Genomic DNA, 18,837 nt, shown 5'->3' on the forward strand with positions numbered 1-18,837 from the left:
CATTGAAGGATAGAGCTCTTAAATGGTTCATGAGTTTAGGGATTAATTTAGTAAGATCATGGAATGATATGCAAAATACATTTCTAGAAAAATATAAAGACCATGATATTAACGAATGAATCTTTAGAATGAAAAAAAAGAAGATGAAAGCCTTTAGGATCTAATATATAGGTTCATTTATAATGTTAAGAGGGGAAAATTACACCATTTAGGATCTGACACACTAACAACCCTCTTACTTAGAATAATTAGATATGAGTGGATTGATCTCCTTGATCTCATGAGTAAAGGTGATGTATACCAATTATCATTTGAAGAAATTTGTGATATATGCAAGAGCATCTCAAGAGGAAGGGCAAGAGCAAGTAAATCAACATCAAGATCGGTAAGTCAAGCTAAACTTGGAAATTTATTTAATGAATTTAAAACATAAATTCTTAGCAATATAACCAAACAAGTGGAAATGTTAAGAATGGAAAATGAGCTAAAAGAAAATGCTGGTATTTGTGTTTTCCATGCATAATCACATGATATTAGATATTGTCCATCATTACCAAGGTTGAAGGAATTTTACCAAGAGGACAATGGAGCAAGTCAATCACCAAAGAAGCTATGTTATGTAGCTCCAAGAAGACCATGGCAGTAAGAACATAATTCACAATTTCAAGCTCTTGCATCTCAAAGTAATTGAAACACACCCTTTCCTTAGCAACCTTGGCCATCTCAACCCCAAAACCAATCTTGGCAACAAGGTTGCCAAGGAACTTATGGGATCCATCCACAATATCCTCCATACCAAACTCCATGTTATCCCTACCATCCACCTCCACCACAACCACAACCCCAACAAAATCCATCTCAAACATCCACTCCCACTTAACTACTAGTACCACCATTTCCAAAACCACACAAGGAGGTAGCTCAACCCACTTACAATGTTGAGGTACAACACTTCCTAACATCCCCTCTTGATCTCCATGGTATTCATCTTAGCTCGGGAATAGTATTTCAAAAAAGAGATTCTCTTAATGTGATTGAGGGGCAACATGCAGAAAAACAAGATTCAAATGAGAAGACTAAAGAATCATGTGCTACACTTAATGAAGAGACGACATTAGAACTAGATATTGAGAAAGTGTCTTCATGTTTACCATTAGATCCTCCATGTGTTCAAGAGAATAATCTGGAAAAAGAGGAAGATTTGAATGTCATGGTAGAACAAGACATGAAGAATGATCAAACTCAGCAAGTGGACTAGGGGTATCACAACTATATTGAAATATGGTTCTAGACAATCATTAAGTTGCAGTAACACACTCTTCTTCAAAAATTCCTAATATCATCTCAGTCAAAGCATTTGGTATCTCATATCCAGGTACATGTCAAAGCATATGTTTTGAGCTTACACACTATTTTATCTATCATCCTATTATGCAAGTGGCTCCATTGGAATTATTTTTACACTTGAAAATTATTTTGTTTTTTCAAGTGGAGTAGGATAGAAAAAGAAAAAAAAAAAGAGGAAAAAATAAAACCTCACGTGAAAACCTCATTTGAGGCTCCTCAAATTGGCTCATTGATTGAAAACCTCCTTGACATGGTCAATGGGTTGAAAAAAAAAGGAAAAAAGAGAAAAAGTAAAATATCCTAGGTGAAAACCTCCTTTGAGGCACCTACTCAGACCTACTAGTTGAAAACGTCATTGAGGCGGCTTGTAGGCCTAAAGAAAAAGAGAAAAAAATAATAAAAAAATAATTGCTCAATGTATCTCTTTCTCATGAATGCAGGATCTGTCTAGCCTCTACAAGTAACAAAAACAAGTTAGCCACCAAAAGAAAAGTTGATCAAAATCCTAGTCAAAGGAAGTCAAACTTGGACTTTCTCCTCCTTTTCTTAGATGCTATAGAAGGACCAAGGCCATGCCAATCCATCACCCTCATCTATTTCCACCATCCACTCATCATTCCTAAGTTTTTACAACCCATTTTCCTTGCTATCTTAAAATTCTACACGAAAGCTTTGTTTTGCTACGGGAAGTAAAAATGCACTGAGCATAAAATTATTTTTGGTATATTTTGAAAATTGTGCATCCATTTTCCAAGTTGTTTCAAGGGGATATGCATATGGATGCTAGTAACATGCCCAAGAAATTTCAACAAATTTCAGATTTCAGTGCACGCTTTTCGAGAAATTGACCTCCACAACCTACAACCATTTTTAATTTTTTTTAATATGTGTGTATCCATTTGACAAGTTGTTTCATGGGGAGATGCATATGGATTATGGTAACTTTCTCGAGCAATTTCAACAAATTCGAGTGCATAGTTTTCGCGAAATCGACCCCCGTCACCTACAACCATTTTTTTATTTTTCTCAATATTCGTGCATCCATTTGCCAAAATTTTTAAATGGGGAGGTGAATAAGGATGATGGCAACATGCTCAGAAAATTTTCGGTCAATCGAGTATATCATTTGAGAGATATGGGAAAAACAAGTTTGGTATAGGTTTGCTACAGGATGTTGCTACATGATTCCCTGTTCTGCTACAGGATGTCTTGAAATACTACAAGAAGTTGGTTGAGGGGTTTTTGAGGAAACGAATGGTGATATGAAGTGTTGGAAAGGTGTATGACAGATGTGAAAAGTGTGGGGAAGATGAACATCACCCATGGCCAAGCCCAACACTCCAATAAGGTCAGATTTGACTAAGACAACTTGTTCATGGTAACTGAAAGACAAAGGTTTAGAATGTGGATTGGCATTCGTCAACTCCCATAACAGCAAACTAAATTCGAGAAAGAGGAATGCACACCAAAAAGATTACATGAGTCCAAAAAAGTATCATGCTATGAGGACTTATGCATCAACAAACAAAGGAAGTTAACACCTTTGAAACCATCAGGTTATGAAGCTCAACAACAACATTTTAGCCAAGGATTTGAAGCAACAACAACAACAAGAACCTAGGAGACCTTCGAATTCAAGGCTATCAACAATAGGACCTCCCACAGATTATCACATGCACCTTCAAGATCATTAGCAGCCGTTGCATGACCACCAAAGGAAACTTAACCATTCATATCAGCGGCCTCAATATCACCTGCAAAAACACATCAAGGGTAAGGCTTAGGTATGCAATCCTTTAAACCTTTCTTACAAACTTATTTTAGCTTGAAAAAAATTGCAATTGTATGAAGGAAAAGGTTTTTATAACCAAGTTTAGTAGCAGAGCAACTTCAGCCTTATCTAGCAATTAACTTCACTTTTCCACCAAGACACCCACACATGGGGAGAGCAACTTCAGCCTTATCTAGCAATTAACTTCACTTTTCCACCAAGACACCCACACATGGGGGAGAGGATAAGACAAAAGTGAAAATGACTCGAGAAAGTGGGATGTAATCATTTTGTTGTAATGGAAGACAAGGAGTGTGAATGGGTAGGTGAGGTGCAACCCTGTTAACTCAAAGCACGTTGAGTGTATTTTGCATGCAATAAAAAAATAGAGAAAAGTTGAAAAAAAAAATAATGGAAAAAAATGAAAAAGAAAAAGAAAAGAAAAAGAAAAATCTGAACTCACCACCTCTTCGCATGCAAAATTTAGTTTCTACAGGATTCAGGTTGTGTGCAGCTCATTATAGTTGAAGAACCACCTTAGGGAAGGAAGCAGCCTCAACTTATAGTACGGCTTCCTTGGGAAACTGAGATAGAAAAATGTAGTAGAAAGAATATCACCAAAAAGAGCATCAAATAGACCCTAGTGTCAAATCCAATATTGCATTTTCAACCAAAGAAAATATAAAATATGCATGCAAGTTTTCTAGGATTTTATTTCCAACGGAGGTATTCATCAGCTTAATGTTAAGTGAAACCCACCATGAAGAAATTAATAAACTTAATGTGCAATCGTTCTCTGTTCATGACAACTTACCAAACACGTTCATTTGAAACCAATATAATTCTAAGAGCAAATTAAGTCCCCGTAACCTAATGATAAGGCAAAAGTTAAAATCGAATATAAAAAAAAAATAGATAGCATGTTCAAAAAAATAGCTAGTATGTCACTTGATTGTAAACTCAAGTTTACCTGATTCCTCTTATCCTTGCTTCTATGGCAATGACTACGGCCACAGTTTTATGATTTTTCACTTAAAAGAAAGGAGTAGGCGATTGGACTTATGGATTTTGCTCTTTGTCACAAACCATATGCCCACAAAATAGACATCCACTAAGCACAGATTTAAACGCCAAATTTAAACCCCTAGTGGCTATAAAAACAATATCGCTCATTTTTTATATTATAAGAGTCTTTTATGTTATAAAAGAATAGATTCAACTGCCATTCAGTGAATCAACCAAAACTCAGGTTTTATTTTTGCAGACAAGCACATTCTACACAAATAGTTGCTCATACATTAAAACATTGAAAAAAACAAAAAAGCAACAGGTCAAATCTTAATCAAAAGATATTCGTAAAATATTCCCAAAATAGTAGATTCAAACTGCAGTTGTCTGGTCATAAAAAACCTTCATATAATCCCAATCTTTACCTTAAAAAAAAAAGAAACACATACCTATTTAGAAAACCTACTGCGAAATATGCAGCGGTGAATCTTTTGCGACCGCCGAAGAAGAGAGCAAGAACGCTTCTTGGATGGGTAGTTTGAAAAGAACCATTAAAACCGCAAGTTCATCAAATTAATTCAATGCAAAATGAAAATCTAAAAATAATCTACATGTACACATGAAACGCCTGCGCCTGTCGCAGTAGTAATAAAATGAACTACTTTAAATTTAGTTTCCCAAAATAGTAGATTTAAACTGCAGTTGTTTGGTCATCAAAAACCTTCATATAAGCTCAAACTTTACCTTCAGAAAAAACAAACCACATGCCTATTTAGAAAACCTAGTGCGATTCAGTCAATCCGCGGTGGTGATTCTTTTGCGGTCGCCGAAGAAGAGAGAGCAAGAATGCTTGCTGGCTGGTTAGTTTGAAAAGAACAGTTAAAATGAGTTTCTCATGAATTAAATTATTAATAACTATTAACCGAATATTAATCCGATGATTGACTATTGTTCAATCCTCTAATCTTAAATCTAAACGTGTAGAGTAGTGCAAAGTAACACCTAAATGTCTTTTCTCAAAAGAAACTACGTAAATATTTTAATATGAAACCACTTAAATTATATGATAAAACGTCTGAATTTATGCATTACAAATCGCAAGTTCATCGAATTAATTCAATGCAAAATGAAAATCTAAAAATAATCTATACGTACACCTGAAATGCCTGCACCTATCGCCTTAGTAGTGAATGCAAATGGAAATCCTAGCATTAATTTAGACTTGACACTGGTAATAAAAGATTTATTTTTATACTTATTTTATAAGTGTACTACGTGATTTGTTTTGGACACACGATACATGAACACATTTGAAATAGATGAATAATGTCAAGTAAGGTCCAATCTGAGGCTTAATTAAAATTTTATAAGGATGATGTGAAATATGAGTTTGAAAATTTAATGATAATTAATAGGTTAAAAAGTTTAATGTAATTTTTTTCTTTTATTTATTTTCCAAGACACTAATTTACGTGATATGTATTGGACGCAAGACACATGAATACATTTTAGGTAGATAAGTAATGTCAGGTAAACATATTCCAATCTGAAACTTAATTAAAGTTAATAAAATGATAAGAAATATGAGTTTGAAATATAATTATAAATGATATGTTAAATGGCTTAATGTATTTTATTTCTTTTATTTATTTTCCGAGTCACCGATTCTTAGATAAGATTTCGGAATTAGAAAGATTTTCAAATAAAAGTATGAGGTGGATAGAAACAAACATATATAACGATATGAATCTATTGGACTTTTTTTTTTTTATGTTAATCGCTGTTAAAATTCTCTAACGCTTTCATTTTGTAAAAATAAAAAAAATTGTCGTTAAAGCTCGCACAAGCTTTAGTACTCATTCCAAACCACACTGCAGAAACAGAAAAGCATGTATAAGGAAATTCAGTTAAATACAACAACACGTATCTGTATATGAATTTTCTGCACATTCTTTTTATCTTAATAGCTGTCGATTCTCGTTGATTATTTAATACTCACTATAACACATATTGACACAAAAAATTCAAAGCAATCGAAAATCATAAAGCAGGAAAGTGTAGGGAAATGGAAAAACATCTGTCAATGTCAGAATTTATTACAAATTCAATTTATTCTAATCGTTGTGCTAATTCATTAAAATTCATTCCGACAGGAATTGCATTGCGGATAATTCTAGTGTTTACTTAGAAAACAAACAGAGCGAAAACCTTTTCAGAGCGAAAAACAAATTGAATTTGTGAAATTTTTTTGACATGATCTGGCCAACCATTGTTGGTGTCCAGAAAAATAAAGAAAAGAAAAATATCTCATATGAATGTGATTTATATTGAAATCAATTGCCTCTGGTTTTATATACATCCTCTTACCATAAGCCAACAACTTTTGAAAAGATTACAGATTGTCTGTCCAAGGAAGTGATGATGAGCTGGATGCAGCGGCGTGCGTGTTTGCACTATCACTATCAAGAACATCAACTGAAAATTTCTTGGCATGCACAAAATCCTGGGAATGGCGTCCAGAATGAGCGTGGGAGTGTTTCCATGGTGGTGGTGCAGGTGGTGTGCATGACGCGGGTTCTTAATTAAAAGTTATCCCTAAAAGCTTCCCAAAATAATAGATTCAAATTGCAGTTGTCTGGTCATAAGAAAACTTCATATAATCGCAATCTTTACCTTCGAAAAATCAAACGACATACCTATTTAGAAAACCTACTGAGATTTAATCAATATCTTCGGAAAAAGAAACGACATACCCATTTAGAAAACCTACTGCGATTTAATCAATCCATGGTGGTGAATATTTTGCGGCCGAAGAAGAGAGAGCAAGAATGCTTCCGACCTGGGTAGTTTGAAACGAATCATTTTTGGGTTTCTCAGCAGTTAATTTTTTCTTTTTAATCTAGCATAATCGGTAAGTCAGCAGTTAAATTATTATTAACTATTAACAAGATTAATATCTTACAGTTCACTATTGTTCAATGGTTTAACATTAAATCTGAAGGTGTAGAGTGGTGCAAGGTGGCACCTAGGGGAGTCTTTTTCAAATCTATTAATTGAATATTAATCTGATGGCTGACTATTGTTTAATAGTCTAACATTAAATCTGAAGGTGTAGAGTGGTGCAAGGTGGAACCTAAAGGAGTATTTCTCGCAAGGAACGCCGGATGTAATTAAGGTTTTAATAAAATTAAGCTAATATGGATCTATGTTCATTAAAGAACAATATAGATCCATATTAGCCAAAGATATATAAAGAACCATCATAGATCCATCTTACGTAACGATCAAAGGGATGAGAGAAAACAAAGTGACTAGCAATAATAGATTAAATATAGGGCATGATTTTTTAAAGTTTTTCATTATTTTATTTTTTTGACATGTTTGATCCAAAATATAGATTTAATATTTGACAACCAATTAAGTTTTTTTTTAATTTAGATAATTTCTTAAACATAATACAATGTAATCAAATTTAAGAGAGATTTGGGGGTTGGGAGTTGGGGGCGAAGGGGGAGAGGGAGGCAGATAGTGAAAAAGTTGGAGGGAAGTGAGAGAGACAGAGAGAGAGTGAGGTGGGAGAGAGGGAGCAAGAGGAAGGAAGAGAGAAGGATAGAGGGAGAGACGAACAGAGAGAGATGGAGTTGGAAGGGGAGAGAGAGGGAGGAAAGAACAAAGAAATAGAGATATAGAGGTGGATATAGAGAGAGAGGGAGTGATAAGGGAGAGATGGAGAGAGAGTGAGGGAGAGAGGAGAGGAGGGAAGAGAGAGAAGAGGACAGGAGAGAGATAGTGAGAGAATGGGAAGGGAGAGAGATGGAGACATAAAGATGGAGAGTAGAGAGAGAAGGAGAGGGGCAGGGAGATAGTGATAGATTTGGATAGGAGAGAGAGAGAGAGAGAGAGAGAGAGAGAGATAGTTATTAGTGGGGAGAGAGAGAGGGAGGTGGGAGAGAAGGGAGAGAGAGGAAGGAAGAGGGATATGGGGAGAGGGAGATGGAATTGAAGGGGACAGGAGAGGGAGGGCACAAGAAAAAAATAGAGGTAGAAAGGTGGAGAGAGAGGAGGGGTGACAAGGGATCCATGGAGAGAGAGTGAGGGAGAGAGGAGAGATGGAGGAAATAGAGAGAAGGAGAGAGATAGAGAGGGAGAGAATGGGAAGAGAGACAGAGAGAGAGAAGGGGAAGAGAGGGAGAGGGAGAGGGAGAGTGTGTATGTTTGGGGGGTGAGATAGAGAGAGGGAATAACAAAGAGACACAAATACAAATATAGATATTATATAGTATTATATAACCAAACTATATCCATATTAACCCTAGATCTATCAAGTGCCGAGAGGGATCCAATCCCTTGAGGTGCAAACATTTCCTGAAGTGTTGCCCTAAAAAAGGAAGTTTTCACCTCGAGAGATTGGATCCCCTTGGTGCTTGATAGATACGGGTTTAATATGGATATAGGCTAGTTAATATGAAATTAAAGTAGTTGTTATTTGATATTATAGCCTTAAAAATTAGAATTTCTCTTCAAATTAATTTCAAAGTGGAAGTAGATCCAATTAGATTCCATGAATAGATTTTTAAAAAATACATAAAACAATTAATTTTTTTATTAAAAAGTATATTTTTCAAATTACAAATTATTAAACATAAATAATTCAAAGTTGGCTCAACTATAGACCATGTCAGGATGAAGAAGTGTTTAAGGAATGATAACCTTTCAGCCAATCTTTAACAACCTTTCAATCCTCTATCACTTGTAAGTTTAGATTGCTTGACATCATTAAAATGACTAACATAAACAACTCATTCATATTATTGTAGTACTTGTTAGGTAGTCATATTTTTGTTCCTAGACTAAATTAGTCATCCATATTAGTAATTTTTAGTTGTATTGCTTATTAGCTAGTCATATATTTTAACACGCAACTACATTAGTGATTTATGTTAGTCATTTTTAGTTGGGTCACTTAAGATTGCTCATTTTTGGTAGTATTTCACTTGGAAAAGTTGTGGTGGCTAATGTTTTTAGTCACCTAGTCACTAATTTCTCATTTTATACCAGTAGTTGTGTTGACATTGAGTTATGGGAAAAGAAAATGGCTCACAACCGAATCTAAGAAATGTTTTTAATGTCATTTGTATTCTCATATTCATCATAGATAGGACTGGATTCAAAAGACACAACATATGATATTCCTTTTCTTTGCACAAATAATGAATCTGGATCAAGTCTATATCAGGGCTATTGTGTTATTCTTCTTTTGGATCTGTAGTAGGCTAGTAGCCTCTTAAATGATGCCAACAGTGCTAACTTCCTCAAATTTTGAGCTCAACACTTTATTCATATCAATAGCAACATCATCATAGTATAGATATTCACCCTCTAAATTTTCTTCCTTATCTGGATGATCATCATGTTGAAGGAGATGAGGAAGTTCTTCTTCTTACAATACCTTTTCGTCTTCATCCAATCCTTTCCTTAGCACCACAGGGTGTTCTTACTCCACAAAATCTTCATCATTATTTTCATGGATGCCATAATTGATTATTATCTTGTTCCATTTTGGGAAAAGACATCCTAAAGCCTCTCATAAGTTGGGAGGGTACCCCACATGCAAAAAAATTGAACAAAGGCTTCCCAAATAGGGAAAAGCCATTTAGTGCAATATACACTTCTATCTTCATGCTAATGGAAAAGCGATGATCTCTAAACTTCATAATATTCAATATGTAACTTGTCACAATGACTGAATCACTTGCATGTTTGTGACAACTTGTTCTTCAAAAACATCTCCTAAAAATGTTGACACTTCACTAAAGAGAGTCAACATTTCTAGGAATATGTTTTTGTGACATTTCAACCAGCCCCCTATGATTTTTTACACTCCCTAAGTCCTAACATGACAATGTTGGCCATACTTGCAATGCCTTGAATAACAACTTATTTTGAACAATAGTTGCATGGTCGATTTATTTGCTTCACTAATAAGAGTTCTACGTCACATGTTTCCAGACTCCTCCCTTGTCCTGCCAAAGTTAATTGTGAGATGTTCTAAATAGTAGCACCAATGTTATTGGAATGGACTGGTAGTGAGGCCATTTTGAATGCCAAACCATTTTGACCAGTGACTTTGAACCGGAAAAGGCCAGTTCAGTGACAAGTCGACCTTTTTTCAATGAACGAGAGAGTTTTGTAAGACTTCCTACAATGTGACTAAGGACCCACAAAACTCAAATGTGTTTTATAAAGAAATAATTTATGAGTGGGGAAACCTAATATTCAACCCTAAGACCCTACAAATGTTATATAATTAATGATAATATTAAATTGATCAAGAAATTACTTGAATTTTAACATTTGAAATCTACTACCATAGCCATCGAAGCATCCTCCATTGTGGGCACGCAAGCCCCCAAGTGGCCTCCAAGGTGGGTGAAAAATATTTCACAATACATGATGAACCCCATAGTGATGATAATAAAGGGCGTTATGATTCTTCACGTAGCCTCCAAAGCTCTTCAAACACTATATTTTTTCCATTGGAATACTAGCACACCTTCAAATCTTTTCCAAGTGAACATTGCAATTGAAGCAACATAACCTTCCAAAATCAATTAGTTGATAACGTGATAAGCTCTATGATCACACCAGCAATCCCCTTAAATTTCATGTTTTCAAAAATGAGCCCCATTCTCAATATATTTCCACCCCTACAGGCTGACTTGACAGACACTTCACCCACAGATGTAATAAATAGTAAATACAGCAGATTGAGTTGGCTCACTTACGTTTAAATTTGACATTGCAAGGTAAGACCTAGATATACTTTGAAAATTGTTATAATCCAAAGGCCAACCCTTTATAACTCATTTCAATGCTCAAATCTATATATATCACCTTTTTATCACTCATTTAAATTACTTCTTTCTGAGGTATAATGTAGAGCCCTTACAAGTTAAGGTTGCACAACCATAAGGACATTCCTATTCTCGCACAATAGGTCTCAATTTATACCTTTCTGTAGGATTGATGTGAGTGCAGATCACTAGTCTCACACTATCAATGAACATAATTTGTCTAATCCTCTATTCCCTCCTAGATTGCAATCTTCTACTACAAAGAGAGAAGTATACAAACCTTCTAATCCATACAGATCTTTATTGTCTTTTGCAATGAATACGGTCAAACTTATCCCTTCTTTTTTTCATTATTTTGTCATGAATGTAACCCAATTCTATCCTAGTCATGCATTATGATCAATTTGGCACCTTGTCCACTTAATTTGGGCTACAATTTACATAATAAAAGGGTAGAACCTTTCATGGCTAGTCTATAGATGAAAATGAAGAAGATAGCACACCCAGTACATTATATTATGGTGCCATAAAAAATGGAGTAATCATCTTACAACTTCTAAATTTCATTTTCGCATAAAGATTATATATTAAGGTGTAGTGCAATATTTTTAGGGCTAGCAAGGTGCTATTTCATAATGACATTGGATGAGGCTAGTCCTCTCACTTAACTTCCTTGCAAACTCAAGTAATTTCTCTCAATTCTTCAACAACTGAGCTAAGCCTGCATTAATCCTTCCATAAGCCTTGTCCCTACATTGTTTGGCATCCTTTTAGGTAAACTGATTGTTCAAGTTCCTAATTTAGATTCATTTAATGAAGTCTAAGATCTCATCTAGTTATGAACCAACTTTCTCCCCTCCAAGTGAATTTGAATTATGATTCATTCTATTGCAATATCCAAATTATGATTCAAATTTGAAATTGCACTTCAAACATTATAGAGAAGTTGGTTGAAGAAATTGTCAAAGAAAAATGTTACCTTCTACAACATGAATAGAATGTACATGGTGAAGAATGTGAATTCCATTATGTAGTTTCACATGTACATGTTGAAATTGAAACTACCTTTGCAGTAATAGAAAATGTGTTGAGTGTGTACTTGAGGTACTTTAGATAAATAGCCTAACAAACACCTTACCAACACTTCAGATAAAAGCTCAAATGCTTATAGTATTTCCTATGTTGTTTCTCTAAGCACTACTTGTAGGAGGTTGTGATTTGGTGCATTTCAAATTGTATTTGGAAGCTTGGGCATTCTAGGTTGTATATGGTGGAGTTTACTTTCTATGGTATCCAATGGAGGAACTACTTACCTAATCTAATTAGGGGTAAGATGGAAGACTGTGTTATTGCCAAATGTTTCTTTTCTCATTGGTTCCATAGAACTTAATTCTATTTCCACTCCCTTCATGTGCTATAATTGGTGAATTTGTCAACTGTGGCTCAATGATGTTCTTTATGCCCTGATAGATTTGTTAACTGGAAATTCACTTTGATGGAGTCTGTGTAGAGCATAAATTTATCTCAAGAGTCATTTGGAAGTACTCTAGAATTTAAAGAGAATGAGGTTGCATGATATGAATATTTAGTGCCAAAACCAATCACGTCATTGTTGTTTGGATACTCAATATGCAGATATAAACCTTAATACAATTTAAAACAAAATTATCAAACTACAACTTTGGATTACTTGCAAAGACTAAAAGTTGTGTTTAAAATTCATAAAAAGGAAAGTGTCTACAGAGTGGAAATTTCACGATTGCAAGAAAAGTGACTTCCCAAGTTAACTGACAAGAAGCTTGAAACCTTATCTACACACATAATCTCACCTGCTTGACATGGTCAAATCCTCTGAGCTGCCACTATAACGCCCAATTTTTACAAGTGAAACCCACAATCATGCGTTGAGATTAGACAAGATTTGAACTGAGGCAGGTGGCATTAACACTATGATTCCTGAACACTTGGTCTATCCCTGACAGGATTTATTATATTATATATTATAATTATATTAATGATATACTTTTGTATGTTGCATCATCCTTGATTATATTGGGTGAAAATGACAAGTATTTTTTTCAATTCAACCAATGTATTTGTCTGTAGTTTTGAAGTTACACAATATTTGTTCATCGAGTTATAAATAGATTTTCAAAGTTTTGTTTTTTTTTTTTCCTTTAATAAGCTTACAAGATTTTCTATAGAGACAAGAATTTGACATTGGCCTTATATTTTCATTGTCTATTTTGTTTTGATAGGAATTTATTGCAAATGAAGGTGAAGGGGAGGCACCTCTTGAGGGATCAATTCCATATATGACATATTTAACTAAGTGAGCAGATTTTTAAAGTTCCACTCCTATAGAAATATGAAGAAAGACTGTAGACTAATGTTGAAGGCTATGCAAAATATTTATTTAAGATAAAAACAAGCATGATTCCTTGATATTATGGCTGCAGCTAGGTTGGAAAATGTTAATGTTAAATAATAATCATCTAATTTACAGTAACAACATTGAAATGTGAGAGCCCTTTGTTTATAACTGCAAATATGTCTTATTTTTTATAGGTATTACAAAATCTTACAAAAGATCTACCAAGAGAAGGTCGAGGCAGATTTCTTGTCATTTGAGTGTAGAGTAAAAAGTATCCTAAAGAATATTGGAAGGGATCCAGATTTAATTACAAGGAAAAGAATTGAAATATTCTGTAGAAATGCCAGAAAATTAAGAGTATGCTTTCCATTCTGTGGTGGTTACATAGTTCTTATATGTAGGGTTAATTTTTATTTTTATTTTGTTGAGTTGGTAATATTGTCAACAATTTTCTTCTCTATTTGTTTGAGCTGAATTGCTTGTTTAATTTTGTCTGTCTCAAATACTGATTTAGGCATTAAAATGCATTGAGTACCAATATGGTGTTTGAGTAGATAATTAGGTCACTTTAGTTGCAATAAAACATTGGAATCCCGGAATGCCTATATTTCTTACAAAACAGGTGAAGTGTTGATTTTTCCATGGCACTCAAGAATCTAGTTTGAGTCTAATATCACGATCACAAACACACTCAAATGCCACAACACTTCTACTTTTCACAACGGAATAACAAATAACAGTGAATCAACTAGTACACAAGACAAATTTTAACCCAACGCTTGTTATATTACAAAGGTTAATACAACAATATTAGGGCTCCCATACTAGGTGTTATATCCCTTGCAATCAACCCTGATACAAGACAAAAACTAGGGCTTGGTATTAACAACTATGATGACCAATCTGTCCCTGAACAAAGTACACTTGACTTGCTGATGGTGTGCATCCATTGTCTTTTCAGTCCATGTACCTTGAACACATTTGGCATGTACTTTTCTTCCTCTTCTGCTAATCATGCAACTTCTACTCCCTTAGAAAGTGTGCATCTCTAACTTAACAATTTTCCACTATCAACCCTGCTGCTGCTCCAAGAGCGATTAAACTTTGGCCCAAGCAAGTTTGCCCACAAGCTTCTCTCCTCTTCCTCCAAGAGTGACAACTCTTAGGTTCTTAATCACTGTCAACTTCTTTCCTCTCTACTGCTCCAAATATGATGAGACTTATGGCTCAGAGCTACCCTCTTATCTCTAATTTGGCCCAATGGCAATCACAAAAGTAGGGCACAATAACTAGTCCTATTGAATGCCCTTTAACTCCTCCAAAAGTCAATTATTATGGCATAAAATGTACAACCTTCTTTTTTTGACAAATATTCCACTTATCCAAAACAGTTAGGGCTACCTAAACAACCACTAATAGTCCAACCAGTGTACTTAGGTTTCTTCATGAATTTCCAAAACTAGACCTACAATCCCTAGTGAAACATCAACATGAAATACATACAACATACCTCTCTAGGATGCCATCATCTTCCCTCAAATACTTGGCCCTGTGCACAATATATTCTAAGGTTTTCAGCCCTATCTAGGGCTTTCTGTAACAACTATAGTGCTGTCCCAACTCAGTCTAACAATCCTCAAAGAGCTATGCAAATCCTCCTCCAACAGTGCAAACTCTTAGGGTCTTAACCACTGTCCACTTCTGTCCTCTCTACTACTCTAAAGATGACCAGAATTTAGGCTTGGAGCTGCCCTCTTTTCTTTGATTTGGCCCACTGTCAATCATAGAACTAGGGCCCAATAACTAGCCCTCTTAACTACCCTTCTCCAAAAGTAAATTCTTAGGGCATACAATGTACAATCGTCTTGTTGTGACAAATCTGTAACTTGTTCACAACACTTAGGGCTATCCAAATAGCCACTAACAGTCCTCTAACCACTTTTTTAGGTTTCTTTAGAACTTTCCAAAACCAGACATAAAACATACCTCTCTAAGACGTCATCATCTGCCCTTAAATACTCGACCCTATCTAGGGCTTCCTGTAACAACTATAGTGCTACCCCAACTCGTCCAACGGTCCTCAAATGCCTACACAAATAGTCCTCTAGAATCTCTACACTCATGTGCTACAACTCGACCTTTATATCACAATTGTTGTAGGGTTATGCTACAATATGCAAAAGATATTATGGCTTGTTCACAGAGAAATTACACCACAACACATGCACAAAATCTTCCTATCCAAACACAAGAAATATGGGACCATAGCTCTTGAAAACATTTTGGAATAGAACAATGCATCAAAATGAGTGGGCCCATATCTCTTGAAAACATTGAAATAGAAGATGGAGGGCCAATGATAGACCATATAAATGCTTCAAAACAAATGAGCCTGCTATTTTTGAAAACAATTGAAATAGAGGGAGGATGATGGCAGTCATATTAAAGTGTGCATCTTATTTTGAGACTCTTTGATGAGGAAATACTTCATTTATAATGAAAATATTATTATTGGAGGGGATTTAATTTTCTCACGCGGGGACGTAAACATGTCAAGAATTGATCCCTTGACAAATTTCTTTCTGCGCTAACTCTTGAATAAGAAGCTTGTGGATACCAATTTTTTGGATTTTAATACTACTTGGAGTACTAAGTGAATAGGGGTTGAGTGGTTGGATAAGAGGATTGACTATTTTGAAGTGGCAGAAGGTCCGCTAGAATTTATCTCATTGTCTAGGAAGTGGGTTGGCAATGGAGAGGAATTAGATCAATTTTTATTTTATTTTATTTTTTGGAGTTTAATAGAAGGGGCGGGAAACCATCCAATCCTTTTAAGTTCAATTCATCGTGGATAAAATAAAAATGTTTTAGAAAAGTTATTCAAAGTATATGGGTACTGGTAAATGATCATTGAGAAGGATCTATGGTAGAGAAGTTACTTTCAAGCCTTATCTTGAAGAATTTTATTTGTTTGAGAAGTGATTTGGAAACATAATCTAAGAATCTCAGGCCTGAAGTAATTTTTGTCGCGAAGGTTCATCCCTATGATAGGGCATACTCTGATTTGTCATTCTAGCCTCTGTGCTATTTCTTGCATTGAGACAATCCCTAATCAATAGATTTTTTGCGGTCTATTGAAAGGAATTAAAATATTGTTCCAAAATGTGTTTTCAGGCTAACTTGAGGTAAAACATTCAAGCCCTAAACCCATGAACTTATGCACTAATATTGGAACATTTATTAAAGAGAAGTTTATGGTCATTTATTAGGCATCAACACTGGTTTTATTTTAGTAACCTCGCATAACCTAAGTTAGCTGAAAATTGAACATTATGAGTTTGAGAAGGAATTCACAATCCCTTGAAGATTAACTTGAGAACAGATCCTGGACATATTCTATTTCATTGAGGGTTTCTCTTTGAGGACATGCAAATCTGTAGCACTGGTCTATGCAGGAGAAATATGCTTAGACAAATTTGGAGTATCAGACCTGTATGTAGAAGTTGTGGCCTATGAGAAGTATCTTCTGGAAGCTCCAAAATATCAATTCTAGTGAGTCCTATAGTAACTCTTAAGCTTGGAAGAATAGACTATATTTTTCTTGTTTACTCATTAAAGTGTGCATCTACTAAACATATTTAACTTGTATCAATCTTTGAGTTGAGACTTGAGAGGTTTTCTAGCTGGCATCGTTTGAATGAATCATGAACTACACAAAAAAACAATAACAAAATTTGGAAGAGTTGAATTATGCTCACCAAAACATGTAATGATTTGGGTAATTAGTCGATCATAAGAGGACTAAGTCATAAATCCTTTAAACTAGGCCTTTTAAAATGACCATATCAAAAATCAAAATTTAGTAGGCATGAATGAGATAGAGAACATTCTATTGGATATTTGAATTCATCCAATTATAATATTCTATGATCGCTCTTAGGATGAAAGAAATCACATATCATTCTCAAAAAATGTGTGTATCAATTTTTTCTTTGAAAGGTAAATTAATGATGGATGAATGGAGTGAGTGTGGTCTAGGAGTCAGCCAAATTAGCTTTTAATTTCTTTTAGATACCATTCCGGGGCATTCTGGTTTTCTCTCGGACTGGCATTGGAAGATCAAAGTTTTTTTGTGTGTTTGTGGTGTGTGTGAGAAGGGTATAATGTTGGGGTTTGAAGTTTTGAGGCCTTGTACTGCAAGTTATAGAAGATTGGGCACTATATAGATCTTTGAGATAATTTAGATTACTACAAAAATAAATATTTTGCGGTGTGTAGAGAGTCAAATTTTTGCATCTAGAATTCAAGGATTGAGGTGAGTGGACTACAATATTGTGCAATAGTCTCTTAAGGTGAAGGAAAAATAAAGACTCATCTAATGAGGTATTTTGGCATATGTTATCTCAGGGTACAACAAGAAGTCCCCACTCTCTGATTTAAGTAATCCTCTCAGCAAGCCAATCAACGTAGTTTATGGAGATGCAGATCAATGCAGAGATTTCAATCAATCTAAGAAAAGTAGAAGCATAAGAAGCCTATATAGTTCTAGTAGTGAATATTGGCATGAGAAGGCTTGGGAAAGGAAAAGAGATCAAGCTATATCAAAGGAATTGTCTTGCGATTATAATTATTTTAGTGATTTCCAGTCCTCTAAGACAACTTCTGACTCAACTAATAAAGAGGCCAAAGTTGATTCTCCTTATTCAACTTTGAGACATACTTCTAGTACTCCCTAAGTTAGGAAGCTTACAAACATGGACTTAGATGAGTTGAATGGGTGTCTAGATCTGGGATTTAGTTTCAATTATGAAGAAATGTTTGAGCTCTCAATACCTTGCTAACCTTGGAGTTATGTTATGCAATCGGCCAACAATTTCAAGATGACCACCATCAAAAATTCTGTATTTTTTCTACTCTTGATAACAGGGATTCTCCCAACAATTAGGACTATGCACAATATCCTATTTCCAATTCGAAAATCTCCAACCCAGGAGACCATGGACTTAGATGAGCTGAATGGGTGTCTAGTGATGGGCCTCCAAATTAGACATAAATTAAGGCCCATCTAACATTTATTAGGCACATCAAGGCTATATTAAACCTCTCCTTCCACACTTAATAATGTTTTTTAGCTTTAATATGTTCATTAGAAAGGTTTATGAATAATTTCATATTTGTGCCTAATATTATTTATTTTTGTAGAATATTGTGAGAATATTGGGAAGATTATGGAGATTTGGAGGAGGAGATAATTTAGGGACTTGCTTAATACTACAGGAGGATCAATATTTAATAATAAATCAACAAGATATTCTGAAATTACTACACATATTTCGGAGTTCCAATGATTGAGAAAATATAGGAATGTGTTTTGTGTCATTTAATGTAGATTCCTAGTGTTGGGAACCAAATCCACTATTTGAGGGATTTTGGAGGGGAAAGATTCCTCCTTTCATGGGGAATTCTTCTAATCATTTTGTATA

The 18,837-nt window shown here is 34.8% G+C and overlaps 1 pseudogene; it reads left to right on the forward strand.

Moving 5' to 3' along the window:
• Positions 1–18,837, forward strand: part of LOC149221477 (uncharacterized) — a 46,940-nt pseudogene that overhangs the window by 18,755 nt on the left and 9,348 nt on the right.

This window comes from Pinus tabuliformis, chromosome Q, assembly GCF_031772625.1.
Source record: "Pinus tabuliformis cultivar Carrire ecotype Pingquan chromosome Q, CPIR1, whole genome shotgun sequence".
In the NCBI taxonomy this organism is placed as follows: domain Eukaryota; kingdom Viridiplantae; phylum Streptophyta; class Pinopsida; order Pinales; family Pinaceae; genus Pinus; species Pinus tabuliformis.